Here is a 20,935-nt window from a genome sequence, read left to right as displayed (position 1 = left end):
GAATCTGAAGAGTTACAATGAAGACAGAAGAAAACTGAAACTTTCCTGCTCTCCAGTTCTTGGCAACTCCACCTTCCCCTCATGCAGGTCAGGGCCTTCATTTTCACCAATGAGTAGAGAGTCCCATACCATTGAGCTTTGGGATAGGGTTTACATTCCTCCTCTGATCTGGGTCAGGTACAAAACCTGTAAATAAACACAACAATTATGATTTTTCTGGCATTTCAGGCAACTGACCTTCAGTACTACTGAAACTAAAATAAAATAAATGCACATTACCAATACATGCAATAAACATGGCACTATACAGAGCATTACTTGGGAGGATACTACAAAGATAACATGCCTAACTACATATAGGACCTAATACATGCACATTTCAGAAATCATACATATAAATAAAAATACATATTTAAATGCATACATATTCATAGTATATAGTAATCAATCAAAAGTAGTAAGTATATCTAAGGAAAAAAAGCAGTTAATTATTACAATATCATTAGACCTATATGTAAAGTATAATTCCACTATATCCATTAGCATATATGCAAATAGATTAATTCATTGCTAGAGCATGAACATAGTATAAAACAATTCAATAAATATGACAGCAAAATAAAACATATGCAGTAATTCACATATAGCAGTAAACATACTGTTAAGTACAAGGCACATTTCACATGGGTAATCTCTAGTATTATACGATGTACAATCTAGAGACATATCTATCTATAGCTTCAGCTGTATCATTATAACTGGCCTAGTAACTAATATAATAGGCCTGGTTCTCTTGTCACTGATTGATTTTTCCCCCTGAGGAAATTGGGGTTAAGTGATTTGCCTAGAGTCACACAGCTAGCAAGTGTTAAGTGCCTGAGGCCACATTTGAACTCAGGTCGTCCTGTCTTCAGGGCTGCTACTCCATCCACTGCACCACCTAGCTGCCTGTGATTTCTCTAATAAACCATAGTAGTTGGTATGAACTGATCATCAAAATCATCACGTCTTCATCTGGGCAAGTAGCTATTTCAGGTCAGCTCTATACCCTAATAGTTTCTATAGCAGTTTGGGTCTGTAAAAGAGTTGCCTCTAGGTTCAATTTTTCTTTCCTGTAATACACACAATCTCCTTCACTTTCTTTGCCAATACTTGGATGTAAATGTCTTTGCACATCTGGTAGACAAGTCCCTTTTTCTCAGACTTTTCCCAGGTGAATGTTCTCATTTTTTTCTACCTTCCCATTAAAAAATCCAACTAATAATATCACTACATCACATTCTTTGGGGTTGTTTTGGAAACAAGCAAGTTTCTCAGTCTTTCAATAATTTTATATCATTAGTTATCCAACAATTAGCTAACTTTTAAGCCACTGAAAAGATGAAAGCACGGGTTTTTTTTTTTTTTTGCTTTCTTCAGGCATAGGGATTTGATAGTATCAACTATACAAGTTCAAGATTCCCAACCACTGGCTATGAGCATCTTGTACCCTGGCATAATATGCCAGATCATTTTATTTAGTTCAAAGTTCAGTAAGCAACACAGATCTGTATCTTTACATTTTTCTTAGACCCCACAATAGAAGATGCATAAGGGCTGATGGATTTACTTTGGGATGTTTTCTGAGATTCTCCATCATAGACAGAGGAATTCTCATTTATCATTCTCTAAATAGCCTGGAATTAGTGAGTTGAATTCTGTAGGTTGCATCTTGAGCACATCTCACATCTCATGCAATGAGAACAGGCCTATTCTCTCACTGAGTTCTAGTCTCAAATTATCCTTCCACTCTGGTGGTCCTAAAGAATCTCCAAAGTCAAATAATTTAAGATCTAGCACAAAGAATAGTTGGGGCTGCTGTAGTATTCACTAAGCCCTTTTGCCTTTAGTCTCTTGTAGAACCTTGCAGAATATACATGGATTGTCAAAGTGTTCAGGTATTAAGCTCAGCTTATCATTGATAGTATCCTGTTAGAATTTTGAAGGAGGGGAGAATTAGTTTCAATGAATGTTGAGTGTTGGAGAGGTTAGTCATGCCAGAGTGAGGGTTTCAATTTTCTATTAATACCAACAACTTTGTCAAATTTCAAGCTCACCTGGATGAATCACAGATAGTTATTATCACTCATAGCATTATGTTCAAGCTCTGTCTGTTATACCCAAATATGTCATAAAAGATGAGAAAACTTACAATTCTTAAAAGTTGTACCATTAATAGTATAGATGGAAGAAATACACATAAAGAATATGAGTATAAGGTGAATTTGAGGGAATGATATAAAAGAAAATTAAGAGATGAGAAAGAGGAGTATACTGGGAGAAGAAACAAGGGAGAAGTAGAATGGGATAAATTATTTCACATAAAGAAGTGAAATATCTAGTAGAGTGAAAGAGAAGATGAAAGGGTAAGCTATGGGCATCACTTGAACATTCTTCTTCACATCAATAATGGCTCATAGAGGGAATAATACACACAGTCATTTGAATACAAAAATCTACCTTACCAAAGTAGAAGCAAATTTAAAGAGATTAAATAAAGGGAGGAGGGGAACTGACAGAAAGGATGGCAGATTATGGGAGATGGTAGACAGAAATAAAACACTGGTAAGAGGAAAAAGGGTGAAAGGATAGAGGACAAACAGGAGGGGAAAACAGAATACAGGGAAATACACATGTAGTAATCATAACTGTGAATGTGAATGGGATGAACTCTCCCATTAAACAGGAGAGGATAGCAGAATAGATCAAAAAACAGAATCCTACAATATGTTGTTTGCAAGAAAGATACTTGAAACAGAAACACACATACAGAGTAAAGGTAAGGGGCTGAAGCAGAATTTATTATGCTTCAGTAGAAATAAAAAAGCAGGGATATCAATCTTGATCTCAGACAAAATAAAAGCAAAATAAATATTTGAAAGAGATAAGGAAGGAAACTACATCTTTTTAAAAAATAGACAATGAGGCAATATCAATACTAAACATATGCATCAAGTGATAGTGGATGCATATTATTTTTTATTTAAATTTGACTTTGTATTTTTTAAAGTTTTATGTTTATATTCATTTATGGGTAAGTTCATACAATCACATTCTTTTTTCCCCCTCAATAATATTTTATTTTTTCCAAATATACATATAGTTTTCAACATTCATTTTTGTAAGACTATGTTCCACATATTTCTCCCTTTCCCCATCCCTTTACTCCCCCCTCAAGATAGCAAGCAATTTTAAATAGGTTCAACATGTGCAATACTTTTAAACATATTTCCATATTTGTTATAGTGCAGCATCCAAATTATTGAAGAAGATAAATGAGTTACTGTCCCCTTTCAGAACTCAAAAAAATCTGAAAAAGAATAAATAAGAAAGAAAATAAGAATATAAGTAGAATATTTTAAAAGTTATATATGCAGACCTTTGGAGAAGACTGAATAGGATCAAAAAGGCAGTATATGGCACCTCCACAAAAATTGATCAGGTAATAAGGTATAAAAACCAGAACACAAAATGCAAAATAGGAGAATTATTAAGTGTATTATTTTCAGATAATGATGCAATAAAAATTATATTCCACATTAAGTAAATCAGTTCTAAAGAACAAGTGGGTCAAAGAACAAATCATAAAAAAATATTGCATTAAAGAGAATGAGGCAACATATCAAAATTTCTGAGATTCAGTCAAAGGAATACTTAAGGAAAATTTTAATTTCTCTAAATTCTTATTTTTCTTTTTCTGACTATATATGTACATTTTTTAAAATTCACATTTCTTTATGAATCATGTTGGAAAAGAAAATTCAGAAAAAAAGGGGAAAACCATGAGAGAAAAAAAAAACAGAAGAAAAAAATTAAAAAGTGAACATAGCATATGTTCATTTACATTTAGTCTCCATAGTTCTCTCTCTGGATGTAGATGGAATTTTCTATCCAAAGTTTATTGGGATTGCCTTAAATCGCTGAACCACTGAGAATTAAATTGCACAATCTTGCTATTACTATGCACAATATATTCCTGGTTCTGCTTGATTCACTCAGCATTAGTTCATGTCAATTTTTTCAGAACTTTCTAAAATCATCTTGTTCATTATTTTTTCTAGAGCAATATAATTCCATTACTTTCATATTTACAACTGATTTAGCCATTCTCCAATTGATGGACATCTAGTTATTTTCCAATTTTTTGCTACCACAAAAAGAGCTGCTACAAGTATTTTGCACATGTGAGTTCTTTTTTCCTCTTTTATGATTTCTTTGGGATATGTTCTGGGTCAAAGGGATGAAGAGTTTTACAACTCTTTGGGCATGCTTCCAGATTGCTCTCCAAAATGGTTGGATCATTTCACAACTCCTGGCATACAACTGGGCAAAGCAGCTGCTAATTATAGCTTTAATGATGCATTGGTATCCTAGTTTTCTCATATCTCCTCCAACATTTATCATTATCTTTCCCTATCATCTTAGTCAGTCTGAGAGATGTGAGATGGTACCTCAAAGTTCTTTTAATTTGCGTTTCTCTAATCAATAGTTATTTAAAACACTTTTTTCATATGACTATAGATGGCTTTAATTTCATCATCTGAAAATTGTCTGTTCATATCTATTGACAATTAATTTGGGAATGACTTGTGTTCTTATAAATTTGACACAGTTCTTTATATATTTTAGAAATGAAACCTTTATCAGAAATAGACTGTAAATTTTTCCCCAGCTTTATACTTCCTTTTAAGCTTTAACCTTTTTAATTTCATGTAATTAAAATTGTCCATTTTGCATTTCATAATATTCTCTAGCTCTATTTTGGGCATAAATTCCTCCCTTCTCCAAAGACCTGTTAAGTAAACTATCCCTTGCTCTCCTAATTTGCTTATGGTATTACTCTTTACCCCCAAATCAGGTATACATTTTGAGCTTATTTTGTTATGTTATTTGTTTATGGGGTGTGAAATGTATATCTATGATTAGTTCTTAACATTTTTTCCCAGTTTTCCCAGTAATTTTTGTTAGTGAGTTCTTATCCCAGAAACTTGAGTTTGAGATTTATCAAACTATAGGCCTTGATTATTATATCATGCATATCTAACCCATTCCACTAATCCACCATTCTATTTCTTAGCCAGTAAAAAATGGTTTTTGATGACTATTGCTTTATTATAATAGAGTTTTAGGTCTGGTATTGCTATGCCACCATCCTTTGTATTTTTTTCATTAATTCTTTTGATATTCTTGACCTTTTGTTCTTCTAGATAAATTCTGTTATTTTTTCTAGCTCTATAAAATATTTTTTGATTGGTTTGGTATTGAACAAGTAGACCAATTTAAGTAGAATTGTCATTTTTATTATATTAGCTTGACCTACCCATGAGCAGTTGATAGTATTCCAATTGTTCAAATCTGGTTCTGTGTGAGAAGTGTTTTGTAATTGTGTTCAAATAGTTTGTGGATGTCTCTTGATAGGTAGACATCCAAATATTTTATTTTGTCTACAGTAATTTTAAATGGAATTTATCTTTCTATTTCTTACTGATGGGCTTAGTAATGTATAGAAATACTGATGATTTGTGTGGATTTCTTTTATATTCTGCAACTTTGCTAAACTATTGTTTCAAGTAGGTTTTTGGATGGTTTTCTAGGATCCTCTATATCATCATATCATTCACAAAGAGTGATTGTTTTATTTCTTCCTTGCCTATTCTAATTTCTTTAATTTCTTGTTCTTTTCTAATTGTTAAAGCCAACATTTGTAGTACAATATTGAATAGTGGTGATAATGGGCATCCTTGTTTCACCCCTGATCTTATTGGGAATGCATCTAGTTTTTCTCCATTACAAATAATGTTTGCTGATGGTTTTAAGATAGATGCTGCTTATCATTTTCAGGAAAACTGCCTATTTATATTCTCTATTGTTTTTAGTAGGAATGGGTGCTGTGTTTTTGTCAAAAGCTTTTTCTGTATCCAGATTATCATATGATTTCTGTTAGTTTTCTTATTTAGCTGGTCAATTATAACAATAGTTTTCCTAATATTTAATCAGCCCTGCATTCTTGGTATAAATCCTACTAGGTCATGGTGCATTATCTTAATAATAAATTGTTGTAATCTCTTTGCTAATATTTTATTTAAAATCTTTGCACCAATATTTATTAGAAGATTGGTCTATAATTTTCTTTCTGTTTTGGCTCTTCCTGGCACATATTTGTGTCATAGAAGGAATTTGGCAAAATTTTCCTATTTTTCCAAATAGTTATTGGAATACACACACACACACACACACACACACACACACATCTTATATATACACATAAATATCTTATATATATTCAATAGCATTAGAACTGTTCTTTAAATGTTTGATACAATTCTCTTGTAAATCCATCTGGCCCTGGAGATTTTTTCTTAGGGAGTTCATTGATGACTTGTTCAATTTCTTTTTTTGAAAATGGGGCTATTTAATTTATTTCCTTTTCTGTTAATCTGGGCAATTTATATTTTTGTAAATATTCATCGATTTCAATTAGATTGTCAGATTTGCTGGCACACAATTGGGTAAAACAATTGCTAATTATTGCTTTAATTTCTTTTTCATTGGTGGTAAATTCACCCTTTTCATTTTTTTGATTATGATATTTTTTCTTTTCCTATTTCTAGTTAAATTTACCAAAGATTTATCTCTTAGTTTTATTAATTTATTCAACAGTTTTTTAGTTTCAATTTTATTAATCTCTCCTTTGAGTTACAGAATTTTTCATTTGGTGTTTAATTGGGAGTTTTAAATTTGTGTTTTTTTAGTTGTGTGCTCAATTCATCGATCCACTCTTTCTCTGTTTTATTTAAATAATATTTAGGGAAATAAAATTTTACCTAAAAACTCCTTTGGCTGCATCCCATAGCTTTTGGTACATTATTTCATTACTGTCATTCTCTTGGATGAAATTATTGTTTCTATAGTTTGTTATTTGACCCACACATTCTTTAGAATTAAAGTATTTGATTTCCAATTGGTTTTTAGTTTATCTATGTAATTTTTATTGCATCATGATCTGAAAAGGATGTAAACCATTTAACCTTTAAATATTTTTCCTCTGTTTATATTTTCTATGTTTCTTTTGAGTCCTGTGTTTAAAGATCAAATTTTCTGTTTAGTTCATTTTTTTTCAGATTGATTGTTTCTTACTCTTCATGAAATTTAAAGTCTCTTACTTCACTGAAGATCCATCTCCTCCCTTGAAAGTTGGTGCCCAGACTACAAAACACTTTCCACACAAATAAAGTCAGATCTAAAAATTGGAAAAATATCAAGTACTCTTGGATAGATGAAGCAGCCTTTACTAACACAGATGTTCTTGTGGATTGAGAATGAAATAAATTGGAGGGAAGAGGAGAGAGGTCAGGTCAGTCTTCTTGTATCATCATCATCATCATCTTCTCACATGAAGAGATTCATTCTAGAGGTATGAGTTAGACCTCCAGCAGCCACTGGAAGGTGGTTCCCATATCACAACATGAAGGTGGCCTAGTGTACTAGATCTAAAACTATATTATAAAGCATCAGTCATCAAAACCATTTGGTACTAGCTAAGAAACAAGAATAGTTGATCAGTGGAATAGGTTAGGTTCACAGGACAAAATAATCAGTGACTACAGTTATCTAGTGTTTGACAAACCCAGACCTCAGATTTTGGGATAAGAATTCACTATTTGACAAAAATTGCTGAAAAAAAAATGGAAATTAGTATGGCAGAAACTAGGCAGTGACCCACATCTAACACCGTATACCAACACCACATTTCAAAAATATATAATTAACTCAAATTTATAGGAATTCAAGCCATTCTCCAATTGATAAATGGTCAAATAAGGACAGTTTTCAAATGAAGAAGATGAAACTATTTCTAGTCATATGAAATGGTGCTCCAAATCACTATTGAGCAGAGAAATGCAAATTAAGACAACTCTGAAATACCACTACACACCTGCCAGATTGGCTAAGATGACAGGAAAAGATAATGATGAATGTTGGAGGAGATGTGGGAAAATTGGGATACTGATATATTGTTGGTGAAACTGAATGAATCCAACCATTCTGGAGAGCAATTTGGAACTATGCTCAAAAAGTTATCAAACTGTGCATACCCTTTGACCCAGCAGTGTTTCTACTGGGTTTATATCCCAAAGAGATCTTAAAGGAGAGAAAGGGACCTCCATGAGCAAAAATATTTGTGATATTCCTTTTTGTAGTGGCTAGAAATTGGAAATTGAGTGGATGCCCATCAATTGGAGAATGGCTGAACAAATTATGGTACATGAATGTTATGGAATATTATTGTTCTATAAGAAAAGACCAACAGAGAGGCCTGAAGAGACTTACATGAATTGAAAGTAAGTGAAATTAGCAGAATCAGATCATTATACATGGCAATAACAAGACTATACGACGATCAATTCTGTGGACATGGCACTCTTCAACAATGAGATATGATTTAAATCAGTACCAATTGTTCAGTGATAAAGAAAACCATATACACCCAGAGAGATGCCTGTGGGAACTGAGTGTGACCCACAACACAGCATTTTCACGCTTTCTCTTGATGTTTGCTTGCATTTTGTTTTCCTTCTCAGGTTTTTTTTTTTTTCTTTCTAGATCTGATTTTTCTTGTGCCGCAGGTAAGCATATACATGTGTATACATATATTGAATTTAACATATATTTTAACATATTTAACATGTATTGGGCTACCTGCCATTTAGGAAAGGATGGAAAATTTTGGAACAGAAGATTTTGCAAGGTTCAGTGTTAAAAAGTTACCCATGCATATGTTTTGTCAATAAAAAGCTTTAATAAAAAATAAAATAAAATGAAAATAATTTTTAAAAATGAAAGATGATGCTCAGTCTCTCTGGATAGTTGATTCTTGGTTACAACACCAGGTCTTTTTTCTTTTGGAATGTGGCATTCCAGGCCCTTCAGTCCTTTAGTATAATTCTGACTGCTGCTCCTCAATACTTGAATTATTTTTGTCTGAAGCTTGCAGTCCTTTTTCCTTGAGATAATAATTCTGGAGTTTTGCAACAATATTCCTTGGGGTTTTTTCCTTGTGGGATCTCTTTCTAGAAGTGATTGATAGATTCTATTTTTCTTGTTAAACTTATTTTTAATATACATTGCTTTATGACACATGTTGGGAGAGTAAAATCAGAGCAAAAGGGAAAAACTATAGAAAAGACAAAAACAGAAAAAAAAAGAAGTGAATATAACATGTGTTAATTCACATTTAATTGCCATTTCATATTCTGGCTGTTATTGTGTACAATGTATTTATTCTTGGTTCTGTTTGTTTCATTCAGCATCAGTTCATGTAAATCATTCCAAACCATTTTTTTTTTTCCTGAGGCAATTGGGGTTAAATGATTTGCCCTGGGTCACGCAGTAAGGAAATATTAAGTGTCTGAGGCCAGAGTTTAACTCAGGTCTCCTGATTTCAGGGCTGTTGCTCTATTCACTGTGCTATCTAGCTGCCCCTCAGGCCTTTTAAAAATCAGCTTGTTCATTATTTTTTTTATAGAATGATAATATATAATTATCTTTATACACTGTAACTTATTCTGCCATTCCCCAACTGATGAGCATCTACTCATTTTCCAATTCTTTGCTACCACAAAAAGAGCTGCTACAAACATTTTGCACATATGGGGTTTTTTTCCCCTCCATTATGATTTCCTTGGGATACAGAAACAGTAGTGGCACTGCTGGGTCAAAGAGTATGCACAGCTGTATAGTCTTTTTGGGTATAGTTTCAGATTGCTCTCCAAAATGGTTGGATCATTTCACAACTCCACCAACAATATATTAGTGTTCCAGTTTTCCCACATTTCCTCCAACATTTCTCATTATGTGATGAATTCCTTCAATGACTATTTCCCCTTCTTTTTCTGGTATATTAGGGCAAGTTTTCTTCATGATCTCTTGAAGAATGTTATCCAGGTTCTTTTTAAAATCTTGGCCTACAGGTAGACTAATAAGTTTTAAATTGTCTCTCCTGGATCTATTTTGCAGGTTGGTTGTATTTTCTTCCATTTTTCCATTCTTTTTAATTTGACTGATTTTTGATGTCTCATCGCCATTACCTTCCATTTGCCCAGTCCTAGTTTTTAATGTGTGATTTTCTTCAGTTACCTTTTGTGTATCTTTTTATCTTTTTCATTTGATTAATTCTAGTAATTAAAATGTGTTGTTTTCTTCAGTGGAGTTTTTTTTTTTTTTTTTTTTGGCCAATTTGGCATTTGGCCAATTGTGTTTTTTAAATAATTGTTTTCTTCAGTCAACATTTTTACTTTCTTTTCCAGGCTATTGACTCACTTTCTTGCATACCTGTTGTTTCTTTTCTCACTTTCCTTCATTCTTTCTTGTTTACCTTTTATGAGCACTTCCAAGAAGCCTCTTTGGGCTTCAGATCAATTTATATCACTCTTTAAGATTTCTCCATGGGCATTTTGTCCTTGTCTGAGTTGGTATTTTGTTCTTCCCTGTCACCATAGTAGCTTCCTATGGTTAAGATTCTTTTCTGTTAATATGGAACTAAATGGAGTTTTCCTTAAAATGATTAGTAGCATCTATCTAAAACCAACATTTTTATGTAATGAGGATAAACTTAGAAATATTCCCAATAAAATAAGGGTGAAATAAGGTTGCCCATTATCACCATTACTGTTCAATATTATATTAGAAATGTTATTTTTAGCAATAGGAGAAGAAAAGGAAATTAAGGGAATTAGAGTAGGTAATGAGGAAACAAAATTTTCACTCTTTGCAGATGATATAATATATTTAGAAAACCCTAGAGAAGCAACTTAAAAACTACCAGAAACAATTCACAACTTTAGCAAAGTTGCAAGATACAAAATGAATCCACATTGATCATCAGCATTTCTATATGTTACCAACAAAGTCCTGCAGCAGCAAAAGATACAAAGAGAAATTCCACTTAAAATAATTGTAGATAATATAAAGTATTTGGGAGTCTACCTGTCAAGACAAACTCAGGAACTATATGAACATAATTATAAAACACTTTCCATGCAAATAAAGTCTGAATTAAACAATTGGAAGAATATCAAGTGCTCATGGGTAGGCTGAGCTAATATAATAAAAATGACAATTCTATCTAAATTAACCTACTTATTCAGTGCCATAGCAATCAAACTGCTAAGAAATTACAGAGCTAGAAAAATAATAATCATGTTCATCTGGAAGAATAAAAGGTCAAAAATTTCAAGAGAATTAATGAAAAATGCAAATAAAGGTGGCCGAGCTGTTTTATTATTATTATTATGTCTGGTACAGCTAAGTCATTATTTGCATTTTAGTATATTATACATTATTATTAACTATATTATAAAGCAGCAGTAATCAAAAACATTGGGTACTGGCTAAGAAATAGAGTATATGATCAGTGGAATAGGTTAGGTTCACAAGACATAATAGTCAATGACTAAAGCAATCTAGTGTTTGATAAACCCAAAGACCCTAGCTTCTGGGATAAGAATTCACTATTTGAAAAAAAAATGCTGGGAAAATTGGAAAATAATATGACAGAAACTAGGCATTGACCAACACCTATACCCTATGCCAAGATAAGGTAGATATGTGTTTAAGATTTAGACATAAAGTGTAATGCTATAAACAAATTAGGAGAATAAGGGATAGTCTACCTCTCAGATCTGTGGAGAAGGAAGGAATTTTTGAACAAAGAAGAACTAGAGAACATTATGAAATGCAAAATAGATAATTTTGATTATATTAAGTTAAACAAATCCAAAGCAGACAAGATTAGAAGGGAAGAAGAAAACTGGGGGAAATATTTACATCCAAGGATTCTGATAAAAACCTTATTTCTAAAATATCTAGAGAATTAACTAAAATTTATAAGATTACAAGTCATTCTCCAGTTGATGGATGGTCAAGAGATATGAACAGACAATATTCTGATGAAGAAATTAAGATCATTTCCAGTCATATGAAAAAATTCTCTAAATCACTATTGATCAGAGAAGTGCAAATTAAGACAACTCTGAAGTATCACTATATACCTCTCAGATTGGCTAAGATGACAGGAAAAGATAATGATAAATGTTGGAGGGGATGTGGGAAAACTGGGACACTAATACATTGTTGATGGAATTGTGAACTGATCCAACCAATCTGCAGAGCAATATGGAACTATATATACCCAAAGGGCTATCAAACTGTGCATATCCTTTGATCCAGCAGTGTCTCTACTGGGCCTGTATACTAAAGAGATCATAAAAAAGGGGAAAGGACCCAGATGTGCAAAAATGTTTATAGCAGCCCTTTTTGTAGTTTCAAGAAACTGGAAAAGGAGTAAATGCCTATCAGTTGGGGAATAACTGAATAAGTTATGACATATGTATATTATGGAATATTATTGTTCTATAAAAAAACAATCAGCACAATGATTTCAGAAAGATCTGGAGAGACTTACATGAACTCATGCTAAGTAGAGTAGAATCAAGAGAACATAGTACACAACAATAAGTTATACAATGATCAATTATGATGGATGTGGCTTTTTTTGAATAATGAGGTGATTCAAGCCAATTCCAATAGACTTGAGATTGAGAAAGCTATCTGCATCCCAAATGAGGGCTGTAGGGACTGAATGTAGATCACAACATAGTGTTTTTACCTTTTTTTGTTGTTGTTTTCTTGCTTTTTTCTTATTTTTTTTTCCTTTTTGATCTGATTTTTTTAATGCAGCATGATAATTGTGGAAATATGTATAAAAGAATTGTACACATTTAACATATATTACTTGTTGTCTAGGGGAAAGGGAGGGAGACAAAATTTGGAACACAAGGTTTTCCAAGGGTGAATTTTGAAAACTATCTTTGCGTATATTTTGAAAATAAAAAGTTGTTTAAAAAAAGAGAGAATAAAATCAAATATCTAGTATCATAAAAGAAATGTGTGAAAATGATCACCAATGAAGAAGAAATTAAAGCAATCTTAAGAAATATTTTTGCCCAACTATATGACAATAAATCTTACAATCTGAGCAAAATCAATGAATATTTATGAAAATACACATTACCCAGATTAATAGATGAGGAAGTAAAATGCCTAAATAATCTTATCTTAGAAAAGAAATTGAAAAAACCATTAATGAACCCCCTAAGAAAATATCTCCACATGTGAATTCTACCAAACATTTAAAGAACAATTAATTCCAATACTATATAAACTTCTTTTGGAAAAGTAAAGGTGTCCTACCAAAACTTCTTTTATCACACAATTATGGTGCCAATACTTAAATCAGGAAGAGCTAAAAGAGAGAAAGAAAATTATAGATTACTTTCCCTAATGACCATTGATACAAAAATTTTGAGCAAAATACTAGCAGGGCAATGACATCAATTTATCACAAGGATTATGTACTACGACCAGGCAGAATTTATACTAAGAATGCAGGGTTGAAATATTAGGAAATATTAGGAAAATAACAATAACAAAACTCAAAAAAGTCATATGATTTCCTCAATAGATGACAAAATGACCCTATGACAAAATACAGCACTCGTTCCTATTAAAAACAGTAGAGAACAGAGAAATAAATGAAGTTTTCCTTAAAATGATAAGGAATATCCATCTCAAATCATTACCTATAATGGGGAAGACTAGAAACCTTCCCAGTAAGATTGGAGGTAAAGTAATAATGCTCATTACCATTACTGTTCAATATAGTATTGGAAATGTTCCTATAGCAATAAAAAAAAGAAAAGAAATAAAAGGAATTAGAAAAGGCAATGAGAAAAAAAAACTATCATTCTTTACAAATGATGTAATAGTGCATTTAGAGAATCCTAGAGAAATAACTAAAAAACAACTTTAGCAAAGTTGCAGGACATAAGATAAACCCAATAACAAAGCCCATTATCAAGAGATAAAAAGAGAAATTTCATTTAAAATAACTCTAAACAGATCTTAAAGGAGGGAAAGGGACCCACATGTGCAAATATGTTTGTGGCAGTCTTTTTTCTGGTAGCTAGAAACTGGAAACTGAATAGATACCTATCAATTGGAGAATGGCTGAATAAATTATAGTATATGAATGTTATGGAATATTATTGTTCTTTAAGAAATGATCAGCAGGATGGTTTCAGAGAAGCCTGGAGAGACTTACATGAAATGATGCTAAGTGAAATGAGCAAAACCAGAGAATCATTATACATGGCAAGAACAAAACTATACAATCATCAGTTCTGATGGATGTGACTCTCTTCAACAATGAGGATGATTCAAACCAGTTCTACTTGCTCAATGATGAAGAGAGCCATCTATACCCATAGAAAGGACAGTGGAAACTGAGTGTAGACCACAATACAGCATTCTCACTCTGTTATTGTTGGCTTGCATTTTGTTTTCTTTTGCTGTTTTTTCTTCCTTCTTGATCTGATTTTTCTTGTGAAGCAAGATAACTGTATATATATGTACACATATATTGGATTTAACATACATTTTAACATATTTAACATGTATTGGACTACCTGCCATCTAGGAGACAGATTGGGGGAAAGGAGGGAAAAATTTGAAACAGAAGTTTTTGCAAGGGGCAGTGTTGAAAAATTATCCATGCATATGTTTTGTAAATAAAAAGCTTTAATAATTTTTTTTTAAAATAACTCTAAATAGTATAAAATACTTGGGAATCTATTTACCAAGACAAATGAAGAAATCACATGAACACAATTACAAATCACTTTTCACACAAATAAAGTCAGATCTAAATACCAATTGCTCATGGGTAAAGTAGGTCATTATAATAAAGTTAACAATTCTGCCTAAACTAATTTACTTCTTTGGTGACAAAAATATCAAAATAATTATTCTATAGAACTAGAAAAAATTATAGCAAAATTTATCTGGAAGAACAAAAAATCATAAATGTCAAGGGAGTTAATGAAAAAAATTTCAAAGGAAGGTGGCCAAGCAATAGCAGATATCAGACTTAATTATAAAGCAGTAATTACCAAAATTTTCTAGTACTGGATAATAAATAGAGTGATGGGATCAGCAAAATACAAAACAAAGTAGTAAATGGCCATAATAACCTAGTGTTTGATAAAGACAAAAAACCCAGCCTTTAGGATAAGAACTTACTATGTGGCAAAAATTTCTGGTGAAACTGAAAAACAATAGGACACAAGCTAAGTATAGATCTAAATCTCACACCATATACCAAAATAAAGTCAAAATGGTGGATGATTTAGACATAAAAGGTGATATGATAAACAAATTAGAAGAGAAAGGAATAGTTTATCTGCAAGATCTGTGGGGAAAAGAGGAATTCATAACCAAACAGATGATAGAGAGAATACAAAATGTAAAATAGATGATTTTGATTATATGAACCAATTCAGCCAAATATTAGAAGGAAAACAGAAATCTGGAACACAATCTTTATAACAAATGTTTCTGATAAAGACCTAATTTCTCAAATATGTAGATAGCTGAGTCAAATTTTTAAGAATACAAATCATTGTCCAACTGATATATAGTCAAAGGATATGAAAAAAAAGATAATCAACTGGTAAAGACTTAGCTACTTTGATCTAGGCAAAGATCCTGACATATCCAAAGGACTCTTTTTTTTTTTTTTATGCCCTCCACATACGAATTTTTTTTTTTGCCTCCAAACATTTTTAATACTCTCCATCTCGAGGAAGAGACCCTCTAGTGTAGACTGAAGTTTATTTTTTTAAATTCCCTCTTCATTTCAGATTGTTTTTCTTCCTTATGAAAATGTTTTGAATGATTTCATTTTTGTTATGAATATCACACTACCTCTAACAGTCCAGAGAAAATGTGATAAAAGTCTGAATGAAGGTAATCCTACAAACTTGGAAAAAAGGGGCTAAATTTGGGAGATCACATATAGGTAAAACTGATAGCACTTGTGAAGTGAATGTCAGGATAATGGAGAGGGGAAGAATTAAGGACAAGTTCTATATTATGACCTGTGTTATTGGGAAGATGATAAAGTGTCTATGATAGAAATAAGAAAATTTAGAGTCAAGGACAGATTTAGGAAGTAAAGTTTAAATAAGTTTTGCTTTACATATGTTGCATTTGAAAAGCTTTTGGAAAATCCAGGTGATGTTCAGCAGGTTGTTGGTTTGGGAATTTGGGAATTTTCTGCATAGAAATGATATTTGATCCTGATGAAATACTAGAAACTGATGAGATCATTGAGAAGGGGTAGTGTCAGAAGAAAAAAGGCCCAGGATGGGTATGTGAGGTATCTTCTAGTAAGGTTATTCTCTCAAAATTTCATACATCTTGTATTTATTTGCCCTCTCTGAACTCCTCTGTGAATTTGAGATCTTTTTGCATGCCTCTATAAAACTGCAACTGTGTGTTTAGCTATATGCTTGGTAACGTGTGCTTCTGCCAAATTGGTTCTGTTTGTATCTGTCTTTTATTTTGTCTGTGTGTCTTTGTAAAATGTAAACTGTCTGTGTTGTGTTTGTATTGTGAGTTAGATTCCATCACCTTTTTTAAAATGCAGAAAGTCAGGGGGAAAAAAAAACCTCAGTGATAGAACCAGAAAGGTTAGAACACCAGGAAAACTTAGTGAACTTTCATCCTTGAAGCAAAAATTCCAATCAGCTAGAGTAACCCCGATTTAGTCTTTATGCAAGAGATTAGATTATAAGAAAAGAGAAAAAAACTTGTAAGACATTTTTCTCCTGTCATTTCAGTTTGGGTAATGCTGGAATTACAGAGGAAAAAAAAAGTTTGTGAAACTATTTAAAACATCTTGGTAGATTAAGTGTTTGAAAATTAATCATTTTAAAATTACAGAAGAGAACTGTGATTCCAAGAACTTGTTCTCTTCTGACATATCTTACTAAGTTTTTGGGTACTACTCTGCAGAAAATTTTTAAGGAAAAATAAGAATTAAATTTTATAAAAGTTTTTAAAGATAAATAATAAGATTAATAGTGTCATGATTCTAGAAAAATGGAGGAAGGCTGTTAGTTTGAAAGTAATCCCAGAGTGATAAGATAGAAAAAAATAAATAAAGTTTGTACTATATAGCAATCTCTTGTTAACCCTCCCTTGAATTTTCAGTTTTTATCCTATTTTATTAAGAATCTTCATCCACTGTCTCTAAACAAATTGGGTTCCTTGATACTTCAGCAGGACTGATAGTCACTCTAACAGAGGAGGATGAAATTAATAAGAAATTAGAGATGCTATATAACCTTGTAACTTCCCAGCAACTGTAGCAACCTTTCCCTTTCTACATTCCTACTGAATCTTTAGGACGGTCCCTTTAATTACAAGAGCCACATCTAGGAATTTGTTTTTACTGAATAAGAAAGAAATTAGAAGGAAGGGAGGAAGGGGGGAGGAGGAAGGAAGGGAAGAAGAAAGGAAGGAAGGAAGGGAAAAAGGAAGGGAAGGAGGGAAGAAAGGGAAGGAGGGAAGGAGAGAGAGAAGGAGAGAGGGAAAGAGGGAAGGAGGGAAGGAAAGAGAGAGGGAGAGAGGGAAGGAGGGAGGGAGGGAAAAAAGGAGGGAGAAAAAGAAGAAAGAAGGAAGGGAGAAAAAGAAGAAAGAAGGAAGGGAGAAAAAGAAGGAAGGAAGAAGGAAGAAGGAAGGAATAAGGAAGGAAGGAAGGAAGGAAGGAAGGAAGGAAGGAAGGAAGGAAGGAAGGAAGGAAGGAAGGAAGGAAGGAAGGAAGGAAGGAGGGAGGGAGGACCAATCCAGGAAACTCTTCTTGAGTTTTCTTGAGATTCCAGCTCCCACAGCATGAGGCTGCCACCCTTAGAAACCTGAACTACCTTCAGAGAGAAGAGCACTTCTTTGATTACACCACTGAGGCAAACAGCCTCATGTTCCAGGGTCACATTTCTCATTTCTTTTTGACCAGTTTCTCTTCAATCCCAGGTCAGTGTTTAAGATCTGGCTAATGCAGAGTATAAGAACCATGACAGCTCCTGCTATATTTGGGCTCTGGAGTTTTTTCTCTGTGACATTGTAAACTACCTAACTGCTACCTATCTCCAAATGGAACATGTGGTAAAAAACGTAGAAATGTCTTGAGCTAATTCATGGAATCCAAGATTGGCCTTAAAGAGGATGGAATTAGTGGAGGGATTGGATTGATTGGGTTCAGTTCCAACAAGTCATTCCTTCCAGTTTCTCAAATCCCAAACCCAACTCCCCTCCCTCTACTTCTTCCCTGACCAGTCAAGTTAGAATTCCCCCTAGATAAGGACCTTGAACTAAAGACAGAAAAGAAACAGGATGAAGAAGATATGTAAGCTATCTGCATTGTCAAGGTGCAATCAGCATAGGAAATGGTAAAGAAGTTTAAGGGAACTGGAAAAATGTGGGGAGTCGTGGACTCCTCTTCAGTGATATTGGAGAAATTATTGATGTCCCTGATGACAGCACAGTATTCCAGGGGATAGTAAAGGCCTTCTTACAGCCTTACAGAAAATACAACAGGGGAGGATTTATTATTGTCAAGCAGGTCAAGTAGGGGAGGGCATTTCCTTTTCGCTGGGAGATGAAGCCTAGCAGAAGCCACTATGTCTTGAAGCACTGGTATTAGTGGAAATTACAGGTACATGTGTAACCTTATCCCACTAAAAAATATTAAGTGTAGGGGCAGCTAGGTGGTGCAGTCAGGAGGACCTGAGTTCAAAGCTGACCTCAGGCAACATTTCCTGGCTGTGTGACCCTGGACAAGTCACTTAACCCCAATTGCCTCAGAAAAAAGAAAAAAAATCAATTCCAAGTGCTCAGACATATTTCAGAGTAAAGAAAAAATATGTTTTACATGAGAACCCAGCACTTCATCTTTATGTGCCTTCGATGTGGGAAGTAGTTCAATCATAGGAGCAACTCAACCATCACTTGTACATACACTGAGGTGTCAAGCATATTCCTGTGCTATTTGTGGCAAATGCTTTATGCAGAAGTCTCCCCTACATAACCACTTCAAAGTTTATTCTGGGCTCTGCCCTACCCTTGTTCTTCCATTAACTCACCATTCGACACAATCTTCAGGAGCTGCATGGCAAGTTCACAACAAAGAATGTCCTTGATGCCAGTATATCAGAGCTCCATGCCCTCCTGTACTAGCTGGAGAAGGGATAATTAGGGGATGAGGTGAGGAGATTGGTGGTAGAAGGGGATGGTGAAAGATCCTTTCTCCTTAAGGAAGTTTGAAGGGTTAAAAGGGTTTTTCTGCTTCTAAGAGAGTTGACATACATACTAGGGTTAAAGGTAGAGATATTATAAAAGAACAGCTACTCAGGTCTTTCTCAGAGAATAAGAAGAGATTAGATCTTTCTAAGGGATTAATGAACCTTTCCTTGGGATGATAAGGAAAGAAAAGATTCCTGTGTTCTAGTATAAAAGGGCCCAGGGAAGAGGGAAGGCTTTTTTCTGGAAGAGATAGATTTTGGAGTTAGGATGGCATATAAGCTATAAGTAGTAAAAAGGGGAAGTAGAGGAGAAGATGGTTTTATCATTGGAAAAGAAAACTATAGAGAAAACTATTCAGTTGGGGTAGGAAAGGTGAGAATTGTGAGAGAATCTTACCAAAGCTATACTTCAAAGATGACAAATGGTGACAAAAATGAAAAAAAATGAAGATGAGTGTAAGTAGAATAGAAAACAAATAGAAGCAAAATAAGACAAAAATCAGAAGTTAGCAAGAGTTGGGAAGGGGGAAAAAAGGAAAATACCTAGAAAAGGACTGTTAAGGAATTAAAGGGAGGGAGAGAAGTAAAAAGGTTTAAAAAAAAAAAAAGGAGCATGTGGTAGAGAGATATGCAATATTTTTAAGAAATTTTTTTTGGAGTTTTCAAGAGTCTAGGGTCTCACTTTCTGCTTTTCTACAAAATAAAAAGTTAGATTCTTATAATACAAAACAATATAAAAATCTATTCACTGGAAGACAGAATGCAGAATGAAGACTGGAGTAGATGCTGAAAAAGGGAAAGCATTCCAGAAAGTATTGAGCAATCTTATCCACAACCCCCTTAACTCAGCATGTACTAATTCCTAAAAGGGTTGAAAGAAAGAATGATACAAGGAGGGGGATATTAAACCCCTTGGCCTTCCCCACTTGCTTTCTCCCCCCCACCCAAAGTCATGCATGTATCTCAGTTGTAAGGATTGCTAATTACCTCTTCCCTTTTTTATTAAAGGGATTAGCACCTTTTATCTCTTCTTTCTGGTCCCTGAGACCCCTAGTTATTTACTAGGGCAAGATCTGCTTCATAAATTATAGGATACTATCTCAAATGACCTAAAGGGAACCCTTTCCCTCAACACCTCTGAAAGTATCCCCATTCCTTTAGGGTTTTTTTTTCCCCTTAAGCCCTTCCTAAATTCTCTGTAACCCCTCTCATTCTATATCAGATTCCCAAATAAAAAGCTGGAAAAATATAGGGAATTGAATTATGCTGCTACTCCATGCAGTTCAAAGCTCTAGGGCCCACATGGAGGGTGCAGAAGAGGGGAAAAACTGCATCCACAGCAGTCCCGTGCCCAGCTGGCAGTGGCCTCAATGGCCTTGTGCCCCTGGGTATCCTGTAACTTGCCCCTCTGGGCAAGCCTTAGGGCATTACCTAAGTATAGTACATCCTGCCCTAGGTATTGCAAGTATCCCCAGCCTCAGCAGTGCCTAGCTCCAAAGCTGCAATTCTCTGGGTGGCTGCGGGGAAGGGTCTCAGGCCCCATAGCCAGCATCTAGTTTGCCTTGCCACCAGAAGCTACCACCAATAGGGAGATCTGGCACAAGCCACTCCAGTTCCTAAGCTGCAGTCAGTGTCTCCCCAGGGAACCCCACCCCTCAAAGTCCAATTAGTGTCAGCAGTGCAGGCCCAGCCCTTGG

At 33.9% G+C, this 20,935-nt stretch overlaps 1 pseudogene; it reads left to right on the top strand.

Annotated features, from left to right (window-relative positions):
• Positions 1-16,222: 16,222 nt before the first annotated feature.
• On the top strand, positions 16,223-19,173 carry LOC127557173 (zinc finger and BTB domain-containing protein 12-like; annotated as a pseudogene).
• The last annotated feature ends 1,762 nt before the right edge of the window (positions 19,174-20,935 follow it).

This window comes from Antechinus flavipes, chromosome 3, assembly GCF_016432865.1.
Source record: "Antechinus flavipes isolate AdamAnt ecotype Samford, QLD, Australia chromosome 3, AdamAnt_v2, whole genome shotgun sequence".
In the NCBI taxonomy this organism is placed as follows: domain Eukaryota; kingdom Metazoa; phylum Chordata; class Mammalia; order Dasyuromorphia; family Dasyuridae; genus Antechinus; species Antechinus flavipes.
The sequence above is the reverse complement of the archived record's forward strand: the minus strand, read 5'-3'. Positions and strand labels throughout refer to the sequence as shown.